Source organism: Pseudophryne corroboree, chromosome 9 (genome assembly GCF_028390025.1).
Source record: "Pseudophryne corroboree isolate aPseCor3 chromosome 9, aPseCor3.hap2, whole genome shotgun sequence".
NCBI lineage: Eukaryota > Metazoa > Chordata > Amphibia > Anura > Myobatrachidae > Pseudophryne > Pseudophryne corroboree.
This window is the reverse complement of record NC_086452.1, coordinates 278,988,172-279,000,378: the sequence shown is the minus strand read 5'-3', so window position 1 is coordinate 279,000,378 and position 12,207 is coordinate 278,988,172. Positions and strand designations below refer to the sequence as shown.

The 12,207-nt window shown below is 44.2% G+C and overlaps 1 protein-coding gene across 1 annotated transcript in view; it reads left to right on the top strand.

The window, feature by feature from the left end:
- FOXRED2 (FAD dependent oxidoreductase domain containing 2) overlaps window positions 1-12,207 on the top strand; it is an 804,453-nt gene that overhangs the window by 561,361 nt on the left and 230,885 nt on the right. The gene's annotated exons all lie outside the window — the stretch shown is intronic.

The following is a 12,207-nucleotide window of genomic DNA, read 5'->3' as shown; positions in this document are numbered from 1 at the left end:
AATATATAAGATACCTGTTCTGTGTATATATAATTATATGATTAATAATAAATAATGTGTATTTTTTGTAAAAGATAACTGATGCTTTATTAGTAAAAAGTATTTGGATGCTATATATATATATATATATATATATATATATATATATATATATAAAGAATCCTATAAAAAATCTTTTAAAAGGAAATACTCATAAAACCGAGAGAATAAGAGAAAGAGTATAATTATTGATGTATAGATTTATATCGATAGGAGCATGATATGCAGAGAGATAGAATGATCTAAATTTGTTACTATGTCTAAATAAAAGAAAAGCATGTGTGGACACATGTGTGGATATAGGGCGGCTAAGGAGAGCCCTAATTATGATTAATGTGGAAAAGCCGGGAGATCGATGCGGTCCGGTGAATACAACATGTAACGAAAGAGAGGCCTGGAACACACGCGGTTAGGCGCATGCGCGCACCGCGAGTATTTGAAATAAAAGGTGTCCAGGTAGAGGGAGAAATCACACTTACTGAGGAAGCCACCGATTATTGGAGACAGGCGGAGAAACGCGTTTTATTACAATCCGAGGATACAAAGGGCTTTCATACAACCCTATCTTCTTGACTGTGGAACCCACTTCAGACCTCCGGATAAGGACCCGTTAAAAGGAATTTCGCTACCAGGGCCGGGAGTGTACGGACCAGGGTTCCCAGGACAGATATGGTAATATCTAATTTTTAAACCATTAAACATGGCCATGTTTTAATACCTACATTGGAGCACAGTCTATTACACTGCGAGCTTTAATCAAAGTGAATACTAAGAACTTTGTCTGTATAAAAAGGACTGATCTGAATACAAGCTTTAAATAATTGCCGGCGATGAATTAGAACTCACAGCGACCAAACAACAACGCTTCATTATAAGGTGTTTTAATCATACAGCTGTGGACAGTCTTTCTGACAAATACACTGTGGACACATTTTGCTTTTTTAAAGTGGTTAAATAATGTCTATTGTATGCTGTGAATAGCTAGTAAAGACTAAATTGTAACAAGTTAATGCCATTCATCCAGGCTCAGTTCAAAATGCTAGTATAATCAAATCTGCATTTCTGAACCTGGATAAATGAAAATCGGAATATATGGCTTATAAATACTGCATATTGTTTGTTAAGTTTTTATATATGTATGAGATATAAATTCATATTTTAGAAAATAATAAATCGAATATATCAAACTACAATAAAGCCTTTTTTACACGGTTACCAGCGCTTTCTATTATTTATTTATTATCTATTCTGGTTTATGGGCTGAGTACTCCCTAATTGAAAGCTGCTGTAACTGTGTAGGTATTTGGTTGGCGCCAGGAAATTTTTATTATTTCTCATACGTCCTAGAGGATGCTGGGGATGCTTCAAGAACCATGGGGTATAGACGGGATCCGCAGGATAAAACTAACATAAAGTCTTTTCAGAGAAACTCAGTAGAGCTCCCCTGTGTGTGACCAGTCTCTCTGTGCACAGAATCTAAACTGGAGTCTGGAGGTGGGGCATAGAGGGAGGAGCCAGTTCACACCTAATCAAAGTCTTAAAGTGTGCCTATGTCTCCTGTGGATCCTGTCTATACCCCATTGTTCTTGAAGCATCCCCAGCATCCTCTACGGACTAAGAGAAAATGATTTACCGGTAGGTATTAAAATCCTATTTTTCCATGTTCCTCTGCATCAGGCTTACCTGAGTTTTGCAATTCAGAATTGTCATTACCAATTTTAGACGTTGCCGTTTGGTCTTCGAGGATTTACACCAGGGTGATGGCTGAAATGATGATTCTCCTTCGCAAGCAAGGAGTCACAGTTATCCCGTACTTGGACGATCTCCTGATTAAGGCGAGATCCAGGGACCGGTTGGTGCAAAACATTGCATTCTCCCTGTCAGTTCTTCAACATGGTTAGCTTATAAACTTGCCAAAAACACAGTTGGTCCCAAAGATGTGGTTGTTGTTTTTGGGAATGTAACTGGACACAGATCTACAGAGTTTTTCTTACAGTGGAAAAGGCTCTGGAGATCCAGAGTCTGGTTGAACAAATTCTGAGACCAACAAGAGTGTCAATCCATCAATGTATTCTGTTGCTGGGGAAGATGATTGCGGCCTACGTGGCCATTCACAAATTGCTCTTGTAACCTGTGCTCTACTGTAATGGGTATATGTGATGGCAGCAGTATTGCAAATGAGGCTAAACCCCCAGCCTCACAAGTAATAATTAATAGAACAGAGGGTTTTTTTGCAATTGCGCCTGAAGGTATATCAATACACGATATATGGTATATTAACCTGTCTCTATTGATGGACTATATATATATATATATATATATATATATATATGTAAATTATAACCATTTGCATCTACAAATATATATATATATATATATATATACACATATGCACAAAATGAGAAAAAAGAAACAAGTTTTTTGTGTACAGTATAACAAAAACTCTAAGTATTATACGAAATTAGGATTAAGGAATTAAAAAAGTGGGGGGGGGGGGTTGGGGTGTACGAGACACAAATGCTGGTAATGAGTCTAATTTTTGTGCTGAAAGGGAGCGTGGCGTCCCACCTCCTCTCTCTGCACTATAAATGTCCACAATGTCTCTGGCTGTACAAATCAATTTATAACGCAGTCCCAGCTTTATAATACTCCAGTTGTATGTAGAAGTCTATAAGTGAAAAAAGTCTGTTCAGGAGTATTAAATATAGATGTTGTCCTTGAAGATATCCTTTGATAATAGTAGTGTTCTGGAGTGAGCGGGGTACCCCTTATGGATGTGCGGGGTAGAACTCAAAGGGATCGGTATTCTGATAGCTCTGGACTGGCTGCCGTCTACCTCAGACAGCGCTGCTGGAAAGTGCCTGTTGCCACAGGCACCGTCCGTCAGCCCGATCTGAGGGAAGCGTGCCTGTATCTGTGGGGAAAGTGACAACGGCTTCGAGACCCAAATGGGACTGTCAGCCGTGTACTCTCCCCTACACAGAGCTGTTACCTGTATCTCCTGAGGTTGCTTCCCGGCGTCCGTCTCCACTCGGTAATGCTGCTTGTCCTGCGGCTCCTGGTCTCTGGTCTACTTCCTGGTTACAGTGCTTGCGGTCACGTGACCCCGGTCTCTGCCTGCTTCTCTGTATGCCCCCGGGGGCACTGCACATCGAAACTGCTGGGTTGTATTGTGTAACAAAAGTTTCTGGGTGATTGTACAGCATTAACACAGAATGTTATGTTCTGTAGCGCTCCTACGTGTATCGACCCATGTGGGACTTCGTCAGGGAGTCCTTGGTGGCCATGTTTGTTTTGGACTATTTATGCCTATAGTTCATTACATCAACAAAAAGGGGGAGTGTATTTGGGGTATTTTCCGGGAACAATAATACTGACACAGATATACAAAAAAAAAAGGATTCTACAATACAGTATGAAATGGGATAAATGAAAATAATAATAACGAGGAGAAATAAAAATAAAAAATGAATATGGAAATCTGGATACAATGATTATGAAACATGCAAAAATAGAAATTAGAGATAGAGAAAGATAATAAAAATATTAATATTAATAAGGATTGTCCAAATTGATATATGGATATTGCATGGGAAAAGATGTATACATAAACTAAAAATAAAAATAAGTAAAATAAGATAAAATAAAATGAAATAAAATAAAATGAAATTTAAAATAAATTAGATAAGAATAAAATGAAATATAAGTCAGATCAAATAAAAAAAAAAGAAAAAAAAATATCATCATACAGTATGTGAACTTGTCTCCTGCCTAAACATTTGTTGGTTAAATGATTTGTTTTTTTAATATTTTATCTAAACTTAGCATTACATTGTAAGAATGAAGTGATCAGCTTTAGTGGTTTCCATGGTACTTATTTTCTTTCAATGTGGAATATTTAGCTCATTATTACTGCCCTCACCTCATTGTCTGCATTCATGCCATGGGGTTTAAGGGTCTTTAATGTATAAATCCATTTTAACTCCTCTTTATTGATTTGTTTTATAAAATTGCCTCCTCTCCAATTCGGTGATACTAATTTGATACCTAAGATCTTCATGACTATAGGGTTACTCTCACGTGTCTCTCTGAAATGATTGGATAGACTATGTGTTTCCAGTCCCTTTCTCACATTACTCATATGTTCAGATATTCTTGTTTTTAAGGGTCTTACAGTTCTCCCAATATATTGCAGATGGCATGGGCACTCTGAGGTAGATTACCCCTTTACTTTGGCAAGATATGTGTTCTTGTATATCAAAAGTCTCACCGGTTTGTCTTGAACAGAAACTGGTTGTTTTCTTGGTGCTATTAATATGTGTCTTGCAATAAGCACACATTCCACAATGAAAGAAACCTTTACTAAGTTTTTGCCCTGTTAATGTCTTTTGTGTAGGTTCTACCTTTTTAAGACGACTATGTGATAGTCTGGGTTTTAAATATGGGGCTCTTCTGTAGACCACTTTTGGTTTTGGTGGAAGTGTATTTGCCAGTGTCTCATCTTCTAATAGGACGTGTCAGTGTTTATACAGTATTTTTTCTAGTTGCCTATTGTTTGCGCTGTATTGTGTCAGAAAAACTGTCTTAAATTGGTCACTGGAGTCTTTTTTGTTTTTATACGTAAGCAGAGTGTCCCTTTTTAAATATCTGGCTATCTGCAGATCTCGCTCTAATGTTTCTTCTTCATATCCTTTCTCTATTAATTGTTTTTTCATTTCTGTCGCTTGCAGTTGGAATTCTTCTATCTTAGTACAATTTTCCTGACTCTCTTGCATTGTCCTAATGGGATATTCTGCAACCAATTTGGATGATGTCCACATGTGTGCAAGATATAACTGTTCACATCCACACTTTTCTGATAAGTTTTGGTGTGCAGGGTCTTATTTTCTATAAAAATTATTAGGTCTAAGAAATTCACTGTCAAATGACTATAATCTGTGGTGAAAACTAAATTATTTTCATTCGAATTGATGTAAGTCAAAAATTCTTGTAGACTTTCTTCTGTTCCCTGCCAAATGAAGAGGACATGATCTATATACCTTTTCCAGAGGACCAAGTTTGTCCCAAAGTCACGCCCACTCCAGATGTTATCGTCCTCCCACTTACTCATAAACAAGTTGGCGTAATTTAGAGCAAACCTAGTCCCCATCGCTGTCCCTGTAGTCTGTCTGTAGTGTGTACCTTCAAACATGAAATAGTTGTGTTGCAGAATGTGCTGGATACAATCTAAAATGAACTGTGATTGTTTTATTTCCATACTTGGATCTAATGACAGAAAGTGACCCACTGCCTCTAGGACCTGTTTTTGATCTATTATTGTATATAGGGAGGTGACGTCACTTGTGCAGATCCAATAGTTCTCTGACCAGGTGACCTCACTTAATGTCCTGATTATGTCGGTTGTGTCTCTGATGTAGGACTTTTGTGTTTGTACATATGGTTGGAGATATGAGTCTATATATTGTTACAAATTTGATATTAGTGACCCTATCCCTGATATTATTGGACATCCTGGAGGGTTAAATTTGTCTTTATGTACTTTTGGTAAGTAATAGAATACAGGGAGGGCGGGATCAGTGATGTTCAGAATTCATGTTCTTCCTTCGTGAGTATGCCTGTTTCCAACCCTACCTTAAGTAAATCACTTAGGCTTTTTTGAATCTACATGTTGGATCTTGTGTTAATGTTTTCTATGTGTTCTTGTCACTAAGAATTTTGAGTGATTCTGCTGTATAATCATTCCTATCTAACATGACTATCCCCGCCCCCCCGCCACCCCCCATTTGTCTGCAGGTTTCACTACTAGGTTGTTGTTGATTAGATCTTGGAGTGCCTTCTTTTCAGTTCCTGTTAGAATTGCTGATCTTGGTTTTGTTTTCAACTTGTCTAGATCACGAGTTACCAGTTGCTCAAATGTACTTATGAGAGTACCTCTCATATGCTGTGGGTAAAAGCTAGATTTTGGCTTCAAATCTGAATGTTTATAAGTCTTATCTAAATCTCTGGGTTCTGTAGTTGTAATTGGACCTTTGCTGTAATATTTAGCAAGTGTTAATTTTCTCGTGAACCTGTGTAGGTCTAGATATGTCTCAAATGTATTTATTTGTTTTGTAGGTGCGAATTTCAGACCCTTGTTTAGAAGTGTTATATGTTCATCTTTAAGTGTGACTGTACTTAAATTGAAAATACCTTTGGTTTCTATCTTATGTTGTGGTTCATCTTGCTTCTTCCTATTACCTCCACCTCTACATCTTCATCTAGATCTTCCAACTTGCGTTTGTTTGGTGTGACTTGATTTTGTTCGCAGGACAGGTGGCCTGCAATCTTCCCTAAAAAAAAGAGGAGGATCTGCACATGTTCCCATTCGTTCCTGATATGTGGCCATTCAGTTTGGCATGTTCCATGCCAGAGTGTTCCAGTGGGACCTGTTGGACAAGTGGTCCGGGTCCCAACTACACATGCACCGGAGGATAATCCTGTCTTCCAAGACCAGAATCTCACCCCTGTGGTAGCTATACAGCTCTCACCTCCTAGAGGGGCGCAGGTTCAGGATCCAGGACTGGATCCTAGTGACCACGGATGCTAACCTCCGAGGCTGGGGAGCAGTCAAAGAGGGGGAACAACTTCAGAGGAAGATGGTCAAGTCAGGAAACTTGTCTCCACATAAACGTTCGGGAGTTAAGGGCCATTTACAACGGCTTTCTACACGGAACATCTTCAAGTTCTACTCGTACTGATCCAGTCGGAAAATGTATCTGCAGTAGCTTACATAAACCGTCAGGACGGACCAAAATGCAGAGCGGCAATGTCAGAAGCCACTAAGATTTTCCACTGGGTGGAAAAACATACAAGCGCTCTATCAGTGATACGCATTCCAGGAGTAGACAACTGGGAAGCAGACTTCCTCAGCAGACACTATCTCCATCCAGGAGAGTGGGACCTCCACTAAGAAGTCTTTGCAGAGGTGACAGGTCGTTGGGGAGTTCCTCAAGTGGAGATGATGGCATCTCGTCTCAACAAGAAGTTTCAGAGATATTGGGGGTAATTCCAAGTTGATTGCAGCAGGAATTTTGTTAGCAGTTGGGCAAAACCATGTGCACTACAGGGGCGGTAGATTTAACATGTGCAGAGAGAGTTAGATTTGGGTGTGGTGTGTTCAATCTGCAATCTAATTTGCAGTGTAAAAATAAAGCGGCCAGTATTTACCCTGCACAGAAATAAAAAAAACACCCAAATCTAACTCTTTCTGCACATGTTATATCTGCCTCCCCTGCAGTGCACATGGTTTTACCCAATTGCTAACAAACTTGCTGCTGCGATCAACTCGGAATTACCCCCATTACTCCAGGTCGAGGGACCCTCAAGCAATAGCAGTGGATGCACTGGTGACACTGTGGGTGTTTCAGTCGGTATATGTATTCCATCCGCTTCCTCTCATTCCAAAAGTTCTAAAGATCATAAGAAGAACAAAGATTTGAGCAATCCTCCTTGTTCCAGACTGGCCAAGGAGGGCTTTGTATCCAGATCTTCAGGAATTACTCATAGGAGATCCCTGGCCTCTTCCTCTGCACAAGGTTCTGTTACAGCAGGGGCCATGTGTGTATCATGTCTTACCGTGGCTGCGTTTGACAGCATGGCGGTTGGACGCCAACTCCTAGCCAGTGAAATCATTCCTGCACTTATTCAGGCTAGAAAAAGGGGTAACGTCTAAACATTACCACCATATTTGGAGAAAATATGTATCTTGGTGGGAATCCAAGAAGGCTCCTACATAAGACATTTTCTACAAGCGGGTGTGGATGCGGTCCTAAAAATTGGGCTCAATTAAGGTACAGATTTTAGCCTTAACGGTTTTATTTCAGAAACAATTGGCATCCCTTCCAGAAGTTGTCTTTCATGAAAGGTGTGTTGCACATCCAACCTCCTTTTGTGCCTCCAGTGGCACCATAGGGTCTTAATGTGGGTTGCAGTTTCTTCAATCACATTGGTTTGAACCGTTACAGAAGGTGGAGTTGAAATTCCTCGCTTGGAACGTGGTAGTCCTGTTGGCCTTGGCCTCTGCAAGGCAGGTGTCGGAGTTAGTGGCCTTGTTTCACAAGAGCCCTTATTTGATCTTCCATGAAGGTAGAGCAGAATTGAGGACACGTCAACAATTTCTGCCGCAGGTGGTTTCATTTTTCCACATGAACCAACCTATTGTGGTGCTTGGGGCCACTGACGCCTTCCTTGAGTCAATGTCTCTGGATGTGGTCAGAGCTTTGAGGATTTATGTCACCAGAACGGCTCAGATTAGGAAAACAGAGGCTCTATTTGTCCTGTATGCTCCCAACAAGATTGGGTGTCCTGCTTACAAGCAGATCATTGCGCGCTGGATCTGTGGTACGTTTCAGCACGCTCATTGCACGGCAGGATTGCCGTTACCGAAATAGATGAAGGACCATTCTACTAAAAGGTGGGCTCGTCCTGGGCGGCTGCCCGGGGGGATCTCGGCATTGCTCCTTTGCCAAGCAGCTATTTATCAAACACTTTTGCTAAGTTTGTACGTTTAATACCCTGGCCGATGGTGACTTCAAGTTTGGTCATTTGGTGCTCCAGAGTCGTCCGCACTCTCCCGCCCGTTCTAGAGCTTTGGTATAACCCCATGGTTCTAATGGTGACCCCAGCATCCTCTAGGACGTATGAGAAAATAGGATTTTAATACCTTTAAGCCTTTTCTCCTGGTCCGTAGAGGATGCTGGGCGCCCGTCCCAGTGCGTACGGTATCTGCATTTGTTAATTGTGGTTACACACTTGTTGTGCGACGGTTCTGATCAGCATGTTGCTGCAATTGTTCATGCCATTGCCTTGTATTCTTTTGAATGCCACGTTCTGCGGCATATTGGAGGTGTGAGCTGGAAAAGTGCTCACCTTGGTTTAACAATAAATCCTTTCCTCAAAATGTCCGTCTCCCTGGGCACAGTTCCTATAACTGGGGTCTGGAGGAGGGGCATAGAGGGAGGAGCCAGTTCACACCCTTTGAAAGTCTTGAAATGCCCATGTCTCCTGCGGATCCCGTCTATACCCCATGGTTCTAATAGTGACCCCAGCATCATCTACGGACTAAGAGAAAAAGGATTTACCGGTAGGTATTAAAATACTATTTTCTGATTCATTTGTGCAACACTGTAACCGCAGTCTGTGATATAAAAAATTATTATATATATATATATATATATATATATATATACACACACACACACACACACACACAGTGATCGCGCTGAGCAAAATAAATTGTGGGTCCTAGGAACCCCTCATTATAAAAAATTTGGGTCCTACTTCACCGTTTCTGGGTCGCATCACACTTTAAGAGGGGTGAGGGAAGGCTGCAGTTGGGACTGTGCGGGGGCCAGGTGGCATTTAGGATAGAGGGGTAGCAGTTGGGGCAGAAGCAGGGAGAAGGTGGGGCAGAGCTGGGAGTAAAGGGGGGCTGTAAAGGCAGGCAGCACTTGGGGTAGGGAGAGGGTAAGTTCAGACAGTAGTTGAAACAGTGTTGTGGTGGCTAGTGTCAGGCAGTGCTGGGAGTAGTTAGGGGTTATTTGTAGATAGCAGCTGTGGCAGTACTGAGGGGCAAGGAGGGATTTAGGGGCAGGAAGTACTGGGGGTACAAAAGAGGCATGGCTAGATAGCAGCTAGTGCAGTAGTGGGGGCATGGAGGGGGTTAGGGGCTGGTAGTATTGGTGGTATAGAGGGGGCATGGGTAGATAGCTGGGGCGGTACAGGGTGGCAAGGAGAGGGTTAGGGGCAGGCAGTACTGGGGGTAGGGATGTGGCTTGGGTAGATAGCAGCTGGGGCAGTACTGGAGAGCAAGGGGGGGTTAGGGGCAGAAGTACTGGTAAGGAGGGGGCATGGATAGATACTGGGGATAGAAAGGGGGCATGAGTAGATACTGTGGGTAGGGGATAGCTGGGGCTGTACTGGGGTCAAGGAGGGGGTTAGGTGCAGGAAGTGCTGGGGCTAGAAAGACAGCATGGGTAGATACTGGGGGCAGTGGATAGGTGGGACAGTGCAGGGGGGCGAGGGGGTTTGGGGCAAGAAGTACTGGGGGTAGGGTAAGGGTAGATGGCTGCTGAGGCACCGGAGACACGACCTCTACACATGTGTGTGGCTGGCAGTGGGGACCCTGGGCGTATATGACAGCACCCCTATAGTACTATACACATCTTACCAGGTGCCGAGTGCAGGAAGTAAGGCTGAGGAAGTAGCCGTGGCTGTGTGTGGGCACTCTCCAATGATGGCATCCTGGTCAGCAGAGCTGCAGCCAAGGAGAAGATGCTGAAGCTTTGGGTGTGTAGGAGGGGTGACGGCTGGTATCTAGGAGGCGATGTCCGGTGCTCGGCAGATGCTCCTTTCGGGACTCGTGAGACGGCTCTGTGCGTGACAGCTTGGCCGGTCTCTGTCACAGGGAGAGGGGGAAGGCTTAAGACAGACATTCTGCTGCCCAGGAGGTACGCTAGCTGCTGCTGCATGGGTTGTTCCTGTTAGGCAGTGGGGTCAGGCCGCTCTGATGCGGTTGGTTGCTGTCAGTGTATCAGGGCAGACAAGTGGAGCAGGTCAGTAAAATCTTATTGGCTGACATGGTGCACACAGGCATCAGCGCGTCCTGCAGGACCCGCTCATTTTTAAAAACTGTGTCAATGCGCTATAACGCGTATTTTGTGATCACTGGAGGGTGTTACAGAGAGAGGGGGAGGAGCAGGAGATAGGGAGGGAAGCGAGTGAGTGTGTTAGAGAGGGAGGGAGAGAGAGAGGGGAGTAAGAAAGAGAGACAGTGCCAGGGAGAGGTACAGAGAGACAGCGTCAGAGAGAGAGAGAGACAGCGTCAGGGAGAGAGAGAGTATGTCAGGGAGAGAGTATGTCAGGGAGAGAGATGGAGAGGAGCATGAGAGAGTGTCAGGAAGAGGGGAGGGAGAGGCGCATGAGAGTGTGTCAGGGAGAGAGGGAGAGGCACATGAGTGTCAGGGAGAGAGAGAGGCAAGACAAAGGGAGAGGGAGGGAGAGCTGCATGAGAGAGAGAGAGGGAGAGGCACATGAGAGAGTGTGTCAGGGAGAGAGGGAGAGGCACATGAGTGTCAGGGAGAGGAGCAAGACAGAGTGTCAGGGAGAGGGAGGGAGAGCTGCGTGAGAGAGGGAGAGGCGCATGAGAGAAAGTCAGGGAGAGAGAGGGAGAAACACATGAGTGTCAGGGAGAGGAGCAAGACAGTGTGTCAGGGAGAGAGAGGGAGAGGCACATGAGAGTCAGAGGCACATGAGAGAGAGTGTCAGGGAGAGGCACATGAGTGTCAGGGAGAGAGGGAGAGGCACATGAGAGAGTGGAGTAAGACAGTGTCAGGAAGAGGGAGGGAGGGGCGCATGAGAGAGTGTCAGGGAGAGAGGGAGAGGCACATGAGCGAGAAGTGTCAGGGAGAGAGAGGGAGATGCACATGAGAGATTATCAGGGAGAGGCACATGAGAGTGTCAGGGAGAGGAGCAAGACAGAGCGTCAGGGAGAGAGAGGGAGAGGTACATGAGAGTGTTAGGGAGAGGGAGGGAGAGACGCATGAGATATTGTCAGGGAGAGAGGAGTAAGAGAGTGTCAGGGAGGGAGAGGTGCATGTGAGAGAGTTAGATATAGAGGAAAAAGACAGTGAGTGTCCGTGTGAGAGGGGGGGGGGGCAGCATGAGATACACTACCAACTACAGCAGCTCAGGCACAGGTCTCTGATGGGGCAGGCCGTTCATTGTGTTAAGCCCCGCCCCCTAATTACCCGCAAATCACGGCATGACCTGCATGTACTAGGGGCAGACACTGCAGAGCAGACTGACTGGGCCAGGCTTAGTACTCTCTCTACCAACCCCCCCCCCCCACCCACCGTGCTACCTCCTCCGTGGTGGTTTCCAGTCAGCATAGTACTCAGATCCTCCTCCTCTCTCTCCCTTCCTCCACGGCCAGAAGTGAAGGGGAAAGGTACATTTCTCCGGCCGGACAGCCTCACCTCCTCCCTCAGCGATGCGGACACCTGCCAGCGCACTATAATGAGTCAGGCTGACTCACTGTAGTAGTACCTGGCTGTCTTGCATAATGCCGCCGGCCACGGGCACTTCACAGTTCTGCCCCCTCTGTCTCTGCTGCGGGATCGGAGCAGAGAC